The following is a 13,408-nucleotide window of genomic DNA, read 5'->3' as shown; positions in this document are numbered from 1 at the left end:
GAGACTTCCTAGCACTCGCCCCAGTTGTACAGCCGACTTTGCTAGCGATGCTACACTGACAAATACGCTCTCATTTGCCGAGACGATAGTTAGCATAGCCTTCAGCTACGTCATTTGCTACGACCTAGCAAGGCGCCATTACCAATTTATATTGAGCTTCTTATTACTGTACCGTCAGACCGATGTTGTACAGTTATGGATTAAAGTTAAGTATTACATCAACTATGTACTTTATTTGCTACTAAAAATTCCCTTAACTGTTCCAGACCTCACGCCAGTCTGCGTGTAATTAAACGCGTGCATTTTGGCCTCCTCTAGCAACACGGTGTTGGCTCTTCTGCCAATACAGCAACCACAACCAGCTGTTTCCTTTCCTGTTTCATTTGCAGATGGAGCAAGGGAAAAATGACTATCTATATGCTCCATATGAGCCCTGATTTCTCGTGTCTCGTCTTCACGGTCCCTACGCGAAATGTATGTTGGCGCCGACGGGATTGTTCTACGGTCAGCTTCAAATGCCAGTTCTCTATACTTCTCAGTAGTGTTCTTTGAAATGAATGTCTTCTTCCCTCTAGGGATTCCCACTTGAGCTCCCGAAGTATATGCGTGACACGTGCGTGCTGATCGAACCTGCTGGTAACAAATCTAGCAGCTTACCTCCGAATTGCTGTGACATCTTCTTTCAATCCGACCTGTTGCGGATCCCAAACAGCCGAGTAGTACTTGAGAATAGACCACTCTAGCGTCCTATATGCAGTCTCCTTTACAGATGAATGACTCTTTCCTAAAATTCTCCCAATAAACCGAAGTCGACCATTCACCCTCCCTACCACAGTCTTCACAGGCCCATTCCACTTCATATCGCTTCACAACATTACACCCAGATATTTAAACAATGTGACTGTGTCTAGCAGGACACTTCTGGTGCTGTAACCGAACATTACGGGTTTGTTTTTCCTATTTATCTGTATTAAGGGGAATTGGAATGCTCTATCCCGACAATGTTAAATTTAGTGACTTGGCTTCCCTGTATTTCAGGAACTACTATAGCCATTGACATGGAACTTTAACAGGATATTAAACTGTATGTTCTGAGTCTACTGAACTACAGTACACTTACAGAATGTGAGATGAAACTCTGAGAATCTGAGGCTGGAGGTGTACTGAATATTTACTATTCACAAGAGTCGTGAAGTCAGTTAAATAAAGCAGCACTAGCGACTTCTGCAACAGAAAACTACCCTAGAAAGCAAACTCACTCAAGACAAAAGATCGAAAAATATACCAGTTCTTGCAACAAAAATATATAGCAGTACTAAAGACAGCTAAATAATAAACTACTCTTCAGTTCTGCTCAAAAGTAAGTTAGAAAAGCATAAACTATACGATGTAAACAAACTGCGTACAACGGATAAGCTGCTGCTTTTGCTGCTGTCTGCTCTGCTCTGAGGCTCTCCGGGGCCAGAAAGAGTGATAATGGGCAAATCAGATATCAAATGCATTATCTATGCGTTTTTGATAGCCAGGGAATCATTCGTAAAGATTTTGTGCCTCAGGGCCAAGTGGTTAATGAGCACTTTTTACTAAGAAGTTCTTGAAAGACTGCAGAAAAGGGTCATGCATCATCATCATCATCATCATCATCATCATCATCATCATCAGGATTTCCCTCTTGCGAGCTGGGTAGGAACTTTGTGAACAATATGCCTCTATTGGTTTCTCTCCTGGTATAGCTTTTCCCTCTCCAGTACATCCCATGTTACTCCTCTCTTCTTGAGATCTTCCTTAACCTGGTCTGTCCATCTCTTTCTAGGCCGCCCAATTGGTCTTCTTCCTGGTACCTCCATCTCCAAATACTGGCGTGGAGTTTGAGTCGGGTGCATTCGCTTCACATGACCGAACCATTTTAATCTCAAAGCACTCATTCTCTCCTCTGTAGTCAATGTCACCTGTGGGTCTCTCCTTACATAATCATTCTTGACTCTGTCTCTCCTAATTTTTTGCTGAGCTGACCTAAGGAACTTCATTTCATATGCTTGTATTTGACTCTCTTCTCTCTTATTTATGACACAAGCCTCTAGACTATACGTCATGATTGGCAGAAGATAAGTTTTATGCAGGGTCTGTTTGGCTCTTTGAGGGACTTGCTTCTCCCAGATTAGATTTCGTACTTGGTGGAAGAAGCTAGAGCCATTTGTTATTCTGTTTAAGACTTGTAGTTTGGAACGTCCATCGCGTGATGTGATGCTACTCAGATAATTGAAGCTTTTCACACATTTGACCTTTTCCCCCTCCAGTATGATGTGATTAGGTGTGGGTGTCTTGCTTATCTTCATTGCCACTGTCTTGTTCCTACTCACAGTTACCTTTAATTTTTTAAATTTTGCTTTCCAGTAATTTATCTCCTCTGAACCTCCATTTCTATATGTCCCCAAATGGTGATGTCATCAGCAAAAACAAAAGCTTTGAGATATTCACTTTCTTCTTCCTTGATTTCTTTCACGATTGTGTCCATAGGTGTAATGAAGAGTAAAGGGGAGAGCGAACTGCCTTGCTGAACACCTCTCTTTGCCTTAAACCATTCTGATCCTCCACCTCCTACTTGTACACTGCTCTCACAACCATTGTACAGCACCTGGACTTTTTAAATTAATGAGTCAGGAATATTATGTTTTCTCAAGCATTCCCATATTTTTATCTCTTGGTACACTGTCATATGCTTTTTCCAAATGCATGAATACTACTATCAAGTCCTTTCCTTTTTCCCAATATTTCTCCATTAACTGACAAAGGGAGAAAATGAGATCTATTGTTCCCCTATTACTTCTGAACCCATGCTGTTGTTCCTCTAATTGGTGTTCTAGAATTTTTTGCAATCTTTTTCCTATGACCTTTTCCATTATCTTAAGGCAGTGTGGTAACAGTGTGATTCCTCGGTAGTTGGTGCATTTCTTTCTACTACCTTTCTTGAACAATGGTATTATAATTCATGCATGTCAGACTAAATATCAAAAACAATTGGCTGTTGTGTCATGACACTGCTCCTTACCACACAGCAATTTTTGGCCATTAAGAACATTCCTGCGGTTTCTTGGCCTTCTAATTTGCCCTGCTTGAATTCTTGTGACCTTTCAGTCTTTCTGAAATTAAAAACATACCTGAAGGGACTTCACTTTAGGGAGCTGGACAGCATTCCAATGGCTGTAACTGACCAGTTGAGGTGTGTTCCAGTATCTGAGTTCCAGCAGTGCTGTGAGGTTTGGAAGAACCACCTCCAGCACTGTATGGCTTCCAAAGGCAAGTACTTTGGTGGGAAAATTTTCAGTTGTAACGTAATTGTGATAAAACAGATTAAAAATGAATCATATTACTTTATTTACACACTTCATTGGTCTCCAGTTCTGGTTTTCAAATGCTCATCATTCGTCACCTTTTCAGATTTGGGCAGTTGTACGTAAGCTTTCGATGTTCGCACCTCTGTTGCAAGAGTGTCTGAATCTAGATGTAATCATTTATCAGCTGAAGTGACAAATAATCTGTCGCCTTTCCTAGAGCTTTTACCATGTACTGTCATCCTTATTGTTATTATTTGTCATTGTCATTTTCATTCACCATTGTGTGTCACCTGGCCAGGTTGGGACATTCTTCATACTACTCTACTTTCCCCTGCCTTTCCATCATTCTTATTCTATTATTATTGTGTTCCAGTCCAGATTCCTTGTTCTTAAAGTGGTCTTGATTGCATCAATCCATCTTGATCTGGGTGTCTCAATTGCCCTCAGATTTGACCTCCGTCATTCAATTTGGAATTCTTATATATTCCATTCTCTTTACATGTCCAAATCATTTTAAACTACTCTTCTCAGTTCTATCATTCAACTTTTCTACTCCAGTTTACTGTGTAACATTTTCATTCCTCATTCTGTACCACCTTGTTTTCCCAAAAAAACTTACTTCTCGTCATTGACCAGATCTCCAGTGCGTAATATGTCAATATGGGTATAAAATAAATCTTGTACAGCACTTCCTAACACTTTATATTAAATTCTGTGAAATAAACAAATGAAACAATAAAACACAACTACTCGAATGATAGTACTGAAATTCACCAAGGAATGCCGAACTCACTCTGTAACTAATCAGTCACAAGAAATTATAATCACCATGCAGTTATGTAGCTGTTCTTATGTTCCACAGCTAATGTCCTACTGTATTATTTGGAGCTAGTAGGTGAACACACCAGTGGCAGTGAGAGCTAGTCAGGCCCGGTATGTGCTGTGATAGCCAAGCAGTTAAACTTTTGTATCATCTGCATTTTCATTTGTATAGTCACATATTTGTCAAATTAATTTTGTATTAAAAAGATAATTGAAATTTTAAAATGAACTGTTTTTCAACCTTTATCAGTAACAGTAAAGAGAAGCATTATTTCATAAGGGACTGAGACAGAGTTGTAACCTATCCCTGATGCTGTTCAATCTGTAAGTTGAGCAAGCATTAATGGAAACCAAGGAGGAATTTGGAAAAAATTAAAGATGAGGAAGAAGAAATAAAAATTTGAGGTTTGGTGATGACATTGTACTTCTGTAAGAGACAGCAACGGACTTGAAAGGAAGTTGAACAGAATGGATAGCACCTTGAAAAGGGGTTATAAGATGAACACCAACAAAAGTAAAACAAGGGTAAAGGATGTAATCAAATTAAATCAGGCAATGTTGGGGGAATTAGATTGGGAAATGAGACATTAAAAGCAGTAGATGAGTCCTGTTGTTTGGGCAGCAAAATAACAGATTGTGGCCAAAGTAGAGACAATGCTACAGCTAGAAAATCATTTCTGAAAAAGACAATATTATGAAAATGATACATTGCTGCTCACCATATAATGGAGATGTTGAGTAGCAGACAGGCACAACAAAAAGAATGCTAAATGAGTAAGCTTTCAGTCAGAAGGCCTTCTTCTGAATTAGACAGCAGACACACACACATTAATGCAAACACAATTCAGACACATGTGACCACTGTCTCTGGCTGCAGAGGCCAGACTCAGCAGCCAGTGACAATGCTCACATGTTAGTGAGCTACGTTTCCGTGAATGTCTAATTCAGAAAAAGCCTTCTGGCCAAAGCTTGCTTGTTTAGCAGTCTTTTTGTTGTGCCTGTCTGTTACTCAACATCTCCACTAAACAGTGGCAAGCAATCTGTCCTTTGTCATTACTTCAATCTGGATTTTTAATTGTTCTATTTCTGAAAAAGAGGAATTCGTTAATACCTCATTTAAATTTAGGTGTTAGGAAATGTTTTGTGAAGGCACTTGTCTGGAGTGTATTCTTGTAGGGAAATGAAATGCCTATGCTAAACATTTTAGACAAGGAGACAGTAAAAGCTTTTGAAATGGGGAGCTACAGAAAAATGTTGAAGATCAGGCAATGAGTGAGTAGGTGCTGACTCAAATTGTGGATAAAAGAAATTTATGGAACAATTTGACTAAAAGAATGGATCAATTGATAGCACACATCCTTAGGCATAAAAGAATTATCAGTTTTGTAAAGGAAAAAAAGGGGAAAAAAATCACCTACAGCCCACATTTCAAGAATACACATTACATACCAGTTGCACTTTGCATTCATTATGTTTTCCTGCTTTCAGATATAGTGACAACTCATACTAATCTATGTTATTCTTTCATGTTACAGCATGATTCTCCTTTGCAAAAGTTCCTCTTCCTTATTTTGCAACACACCTGTGTTGTGTAATACATTTTTTTGATAGTCTACACATCTAGAGGGCAGGATGGCAACCTGTAGAATATTAACAGAATCTTCCGTCGGTTCTTGGTAGAACAAAGTTATAATAAATGAAAAGCACCAGTTTGCTTTTGTTCAGTAAATGTCTGAAGATGGCCTTGTAAGCCGAAAACTGGTTAACAATAAAAGTAATATTGTAGAACAAAGGCAAACTGGTGCTTTTCATTTATTATTAATCTGTAGAATACTAATCGCTGTGTGTGAGCAGATGTTTCCTCTCCATATGTCACCATGACTGCTATCAAATGCTGACGATATGTGTTATCCCTCAATATGGCCCTCCATATGCATGATAAAGTACAAGAAGCACGTAGTATCTGAATAAAAATATGAATATTTTTATTAAAAATATTATTTTGTCCTGTTGCTTTCATGTACATTACTTTCTTTGTATCATTCATCAATTAGGAACTCCCCTGGGGTTGTATTTATCAATACAAGAGCTTAGCACAGGATTCGTTAGTGTGAAGAGCAGTATCACACCAGTCTTGTGTAAGGTAATTCTGTTACCAAAAAGTTTAATAGGTAACAAAACAAAAACAAAAAGTTGCAAATGAACGTACATCTTTTACCTACTTTTCTGCATAGTCACCAATGTTCTCAACACAGTTCTCCTCTCCTAGTACCAGTTTCAGTATGCTCTGTTTGTAGAAGTCCGTTTTGTTGAAGTGTAACCATTTTTGTACTGAAACTTCCAGACAGATTAAAACTGTGTGCCGGACCGAGACTCGAGCTCGGGACCTTTGCCTTTTGTGGGCAAATGCTCTACCAACTGAGCTACCCGAGCACAACTCACGACCCGTCCTCACAGCTTCAATTCTGCCAGTGCCTCATCTCCTACCTTCCAAACTTTCGCAGAAGAGCTTCTGTGGAGTTTGGAAGGTAGGAGATGAGGTACTTGCAGAATTGAAGCTGTGAGGATGGGTCGTGAGTTGTGCTCGGGTAGCTCAGTTGGTGGTAGAGCACTTGCCCGTGAAAGGCAAAGGTCCCGAGTTCGAGTCTCAGTCTGGCACACAGTTTTAATCTTCCAGGAAGTTTATATCAGCCCACACTCCGCTGCAGAGTGAAAATCTCATTCTGGCATCTGTGTACTGCTGGTTTCACTTCTGCACCTGTCGCAAAGCATTTGCCAGCCAAGAGTTTCTTCTTGGGACTAAACAGATGAAAGTCCAAAGATGCAAGTTCCAGACTCTATGGTGGATAGTGGAGTACGTCCCATCTAAATTTGGCAATTTTCTGAAGAACAGAAGCACCAACATGGGAGAGAGCATTGTTATGAACGAGTCTGACACCATCAGCAATAATGTTGTGGCGTACGTCATGAAGGGCATGACACAACTTAACCAAAGTTTTAATGTAGGCTGCAGAATTCACAGTAGTCTGATGCTCAGCAAAGTCCACCAGAAGAAGTCCAGCAGAACACTTGTCACAAGTAGTTTCCTAGCAGACTGAGTCACTTTGAATTTTTTTTGTACTGGAGAACCAGCATGTATCCTCTCCATAGAGGCCTGTTTGCTTTCAGATATGTACTGGTATGCCCACAACTCATCACTACTGATGATTCTGTACAGAAGATGATGCCCTTTGTGGTGTAATGCATTACGTGATCCCAGCTTGTCATAATTCGTTGTCCCTTCTGTCAGGTTCTTAGGCATCCAGAGAGCAGTAATGTTATGAAATTCCAATGTGCCGTGAACAGTATTTTACACTGCACTGCAGGAAATGTTGAATTGCTGTGATAAGGTTCGCCCTTGCTGCTCGTTCAAAATTGCTGCCTCAGTGGCTCTGACATTCTGCAGGCCCACAAATATTGAACTGCATTTCACTGCTCTTCACAAGTTGATGACAGTAACATGCATTCCAATTTTGTTTTGTAGTTCAGGCTTCTCTTACTAGGGCTGCACATGAAAACAAAATACCCTAATAGTGCAAGCTTCACTCTATATTGCTGTGAAATTGCAACATTCCAGCTGCAGTACAAGAGGAGGAAAAAATTATTGTGTGTTACTTTTTGATCTTCCCTCGTACAAAAGTAGTACGACCTTTTGTACCTAATTTCCTTCAACATAAATGTATAATCATTGCAGGAAGGATAGTCTTTCAACCTCTTCACAGAAAAAAGAGAGAAGTGCTTGGTGAACCCCTCGTGTTTGCACTGCTCAGCCATCTAGATTTAGGTTTTACGTGATGTTCCTGAATCACTCCAGGCAAATGCCAGGATGGTTCCTTTGAAAAACTCACAATCAATTTTCTTCCCCAGCTTTTCATAATTCAAGCTTGTGCTCCATCTCTGATGACAGCTTTGGCATGTTAAACTCCTTTCCTTAAGGCTGAAGTTTTGCACACCCAAAGTAACCTTCAGTGATATTAAGGTATAGATGTCATAGGGCGGTCAGTCAGCAGTGCAGAGGGTGGTACAGTGTGTTCATCACAACCTGAGGCTCCCCTGCAGAAATGGACTGTTATGGTCAAATCGCCAGTGTTACGTGTGTGGTAGGCAGTGCCATTGGACATATCACAGCAGTTTGAAGCTTTAACCCTTTTGCTGCTACAAATGTGCTCTCTGCATTCAGTCCTGAACATGATTTTTTGTGGCTTTACTGCTCGCCAATGATGATATCTGTACTGAGAAACAGTTTTCCAGCCGCTGTGAAATACTTATCATCCAATTTTAAGAAAACTATTTGCTCAAAAAATTTGATTTTTGCAATCTTACAGTCTGATATCTTTGCTCAGTAAAGGACTGAATTTCTTTTCACTATTCATTATAGTTACTCTGCTGCATCAAATTTAGTTAAGCATTGTGCGCTTTTTTAAATAGTTTGCAGGGGTAAAACACATTGCATTTCCTTTGCATGTGGTTGATTTCAGCTCATACATAGCAGTGTATGAAGTGTAAATAAGATATTGAAGTTTTATTTAAAATTGGGAGCTGTATAATATCTCATTATATTGTCAAATTATTGCTTTTATATCCAGTGGATGGTCATATGTGATGTGTCCATTTTCATCCCTGTGAATCGGGAATTATGTGGTCATAACAATTGTCATACTCCATGATTGGTTCAAGATATCCGAACGAGGGTTTTTGCAAATGATGCAATGCAAAGGGGCATATATGTTGTGTGATAAATAATCAGAACTTTTCTGTTCACCGCCAACGGCCTAGCCGCAGTGGTAACACAGGTTCCCGTGAGATCACCAAAGTTAAGCGCTGTCGGGCTGGGCCAGCACTTCGATGGGTGACCATCCGGTCTGCCAAGTGCTGTTGGCAAGTGGGCTGCACTCAGCCCTTGTGAGGCAAACTGAGGAGCTACTTGATTGGGAAGTAGTGGCTTCGGTTTTGGAAACTGACATAAGGCCAGGAGAGCGGTGTGCTGACCACATGCCCCTCCATATCCGCATCCAGTGATGCCTATGGGCTGAGGATGACATGGCGACTGGTCGGTGCCGTTGGGCCTTAATGGCCTGTTCGGGAGGAGTTTAGTTTAGTTTAGTTTTCTGTTCACCGAGCTATGGCAGTAACTCGTCAGCAGCAGAGACAGATTGGCAGCTTAGGACACAAGCAGATGTCAATAGCAGTGTAAGAAGACCCAAGCAACTTGCATATACTTGTCCACAGTATCTTGGGAATGGCACAGCAGGGCATGTATACATGTCCATATCAGTGAAAGGGTTAATTGTTTCAGTAGTAAAGAAAACTGACAAGCAACACACCTTTGTAATTGTAAAAGATAGTTGCTACAACTGTAGACCTGACAGGTCAGTTCCAGTGTCTGACCACAGCCCCCTCTCAGTTTTTCCTCCACACTGTTGTCACCATATCGCTCTATGATTCTGATGATGAACCCACAACTTGCTACGGGCTGCAGTTTGTTGTAAGAATGCCACTCCTGCTTCCTCGTATCAGTTGAAAGAATGCTGACAGATGTCAAAAAGAGCTCTAACCTGTGCCTCGTTTAGGAGATGCAGGTCCACCTTGTCGATACCTTGCTGTATCCACATGGGCCTATGAGAAGAGTGTAAGCATTTAAGCTAATCTCCGACAAGATATTGATTATAGAGAGTAATCTGCATGAGGCCTGAACAACAACCATGTAGTCGTTAATGATACTTGATCAGGGACAACATTTGCACACACTAATAGAAAAGTGTACCTTTCAAATTTTGTGATTTTTTTTTGTCATGCATTTTTCTCTGGTAGCTGAGAGAGAAACCTGTCACGGTAAACGCAGACAGTATGCTATAGTGTCTCTTTCCCGTGCCACTTCTTGAAAGATGACTGGACTTCTTAGAAGTGAAATTTTTTTCTCCTCATCCATTAAATGTTGAGTGTGCTTAACCGTCTTTCACATTGACACTAATTGTGGAGGTAGTAAAAGCACATTAAAACCCAATGCTTTCTTAAATACTTGTATATCAATGTAAATAATTTTGGAGTAAAGGGAATGATTCAGTGAATAGCAGAAGCATCAGTTTGTTGACATGCACATAAGACTGGAAACTTTGATTGCTTTTGAACGAATCTTTTTTCGAGCTAGAGCCAGTACACACACACCCGTACAACTGTATTGTGCCAGTTGACTACACAGTGCCTGTTGATGACTTGACTCCCCTACTATTATTATTTGCTGTCTAGCAGAGCTTTCATTACCATTTGTATATTCCAAGTTTTAACTGAGCAGTTTATTTGTAGTGGTATGTGTGGGCAATTCCAGCATATCATTCTGTAATGAAACTATCTGTACTTTGGGTTTTGCCAATTCTGTTAAGGAGCAGATGGTGTTTCCATAAATAATTTAATCTGTTTTTCCATTAAAAAAAGAATTGCATAATATGAGAGTGGATAACCCAACAGCAAATTATGATGAGAGGAAAACACTCAAAAAAATTCACAAGTTGAATGTGTGGAAGGCAGAGACAGTGATAGAGCATCTCAGAAAACCTAAAGAACTCCAAGGAACATCTTCCTTATGTGGCCCTGGTAAGTGTGCATTCTACCCAGATCTAATGTTAGAGGATGGATTTAATGAATATGTACAACTTGTTCCTAAAGAGCAGTAAGCCCCAGCTCTTGACTTGGTAATGAGCAAAATGCTGGTTCCTGTAGATTCTTGATATGCTGACTGTATGAGGTATTTTTACTCAACTAGTACAACATGGGCATGGTCCAGTATTCCTCAAAATTCCAGCGACTGTACAATAACTGTCCAAACTTTTTCCCTTCTGAAGCAACTCTGACAGTGCAGCCCTCGGAGACTAATCAGTATCTCAAAAGGTTAGACTCCTTCCTTCTTGCAAAACAAACAATGTTGTGTTGTGCAATATAGGGACATAAGTTTTGCTCTCCCATCTGGCTGGTGATAAAACAGCTGTTGCTGAATGTTGCATCTGCTCAGGCAATTATGTAGTCCCACCAAACTGTCCCTCGCTTCCCAACCTGCTTCCTGGCTTTTACTGTATCCGTGTATGAAAAAGTCCAGATTAAATGTGAACAAATCTAACATTGTTGAGAGTAAACTGCCTTGTATTAACCATTGACCTGGGAGTTCTCTTGAGGAACACAGAGACAGTTGTGGGGCAGATGAACTTGCTGAAGGAATGAGCCGAAAAAGATCAGCTCCAAATTTGTTTTGAGAAAACAAAGTGCATAACTGACATCTGAACAGTATCACGTCACCTAACAACAGACTACAATAAAATAGAATAAGTGGACAGTTTCAGATACCTTAATGAAATAGTACAGATGAAAACTAGCAAAACAGAAGCCGATGCCAGCAGGAAAGAGAAGACACCCACAACTTTTCACAGAATGCACATTCTGTATGAGACAGAGACAATAACAGTAAAAGCTAAACTCAGGCATTATAACACAGTAATCAATCGAGGCATTGTTTGGCATTGACTGGCATAATGTGTGGCTTATGAGCAGCTGCTTGACCATGAAATCCAAATTTTCTCTCCTCCCCCCTTAACTGTCATAGTACTTGCAGTGGATCCTGATGCAGTTTGGAATTGCTGTGTGATGGTCTGGATAGATGTCTGCCTATTACGACCCTCTTCAATTGGTCTCTGTCAGTCAACAGACCAGGTCGGCCTTTACGCTTTTGTGCTGTACGTGTCCCTTCACGTTTCCACTTCACTGTCACATCGAAAACAGTGGACCTAGGAATGTTTGGGAGTGTGGAAATCTCGCATACAGATGTGTGACACAAGTGACACCCAATCACCTGACCACGTTCGAAGTTCGTGAGTTCTGCAGAGCGCCCCATTCTGCTCTCTCACAATGTCTAAGATGTCTAATGACTACCGAGGTTGCTGATATGGAGTACCTGGCAGTAGGTGGCAGCACAATGCACCTAATATGAAAAATGTATGTTTTTGGGGTTGTCCGGATACGTTTGATCACATACTGTATATAATGTACCTTTCATATAACTATTGAAATGTTTCAAAGTTGCAAAATGATTTAACTTACTTTTTTTACATTTGAATGAAATATAAAAAAGTTGACTGAGATACTGTAGAACTACACATTTGTTAAATGTGTAATATCTTATCTCCAGAAAATATAAATGAAGAAATTAGTACAGCACACCACGAAAAGTCACAATCTGAACTGACCAATGTTGTGGCATTGGGATTAATGAACAGACCTATACTCTGGGTCAGGAAACTCAGTGCTGAACTGACTGAGACCCCAGACAACATTAGATTCTAATTACAGTGAAACCTACCTCTATTTTACATTTTCTTGCAGTCCAGACTTAAAAAAATGCAAAATTGAGGAAAATGCGGAATTGAGGAAAACATTAAAATCTCCAAAATATGACCAAAGACATGTAATTGGCGTATATGATTAAAGATCGTAATCCTCTCCAACACATTGTATAAAATCTGTATAAGCAAAATAAATTAAATGTACAGTACAGTATTTATACAATAATTTGTGGTAATGAATTTCAACAGCTCATAAAAAAAAAAAAAATCACAGATGTGTAACAGCAAGTAAAAACTCGCCCAAGAATTGAAATTGGTGTCTGGGCACAAGGTAATGGAGTTATTTTCCCACATGCTACAACCACAAATTATATTGCAAAACATGCATTTTTGAGAGGTGCTCACCCGGAAAAAAGAAAAAAAATTATGAATGTGGTGAATTAAACCAGAAACTGTGAAGTATGGTGAAAGGTGATGTAATTAATCATTTGGTAGTGTGTGTTTTCGTTGTGTGCGCAATGGCAGTGCAGCGTACTCTGGTGATGCGAGTGCAGTGACCTCTAGTGTATCCAGCAGGCAAGCTCATTTTGCACGTGTTGGAAAGCTCTGTTTATACGATTAACTTTCTTGTCTCAACTGACTACTCAAGACAAGTGTGTCTACTGCAGTGTCCCTGGCGTTTTATTTCTGTACTGCATCTCATCTGTTTTGAGTGGTCATATTTGTTTACACGGCAAGGACCATCCTTTCTATGGAAAAATCGAAACGTAGTAACAAAATGTAGGGAAAAGCAGTGACAGTAGAGTTTATTAATGACCAAAGCAGAAATCATAGTGGAAGTTCTTGTCAATGATCGTGTGATAAATTGTTCACGCACCAGAGAAC

At 40.0% G+C, this 13,408-nt stretch overlaps 1 protein-coding gene and 1 pseudogene across 2 annotated transcripts in view; both read left to right on the top strand.

Moving 5' to 3' along the window:
* The window catches only part of LOC126210493 (CWF19-like protein 2), a 194,278-nt gene that overhangs the window by 103,107 nt on the left and 77,763 nt on the right, over positions 1-13,408 (top strand). The window lies entirely within an intron of this gene.
* Positions 8,960-9,077, top strand: LOC126210951 (5S ribosomal RNA; annotated as a pseudogene).

The sequence above is a fragment of the Schistocerca nitens genome, chromosome 10 (genome assembly GCF_023898315.1).
Source record: "Schistocerca nitens isolate TAMUIC-IGC-003100 chromosome 10, iqSchNite1.1, whole genome shotgun sequence".
In the NCBI taxonomy this organism is placed as follows: domain Eukaryota; kingdom Metazoa; phylum Arthropoda; class Insecta; order Orthoptera; family Acrididae; genus Schistocerca; species Schistocerca nitens.
This window is presented reverse-complemented; position numbering and strand designations above follow the sequence as displayed.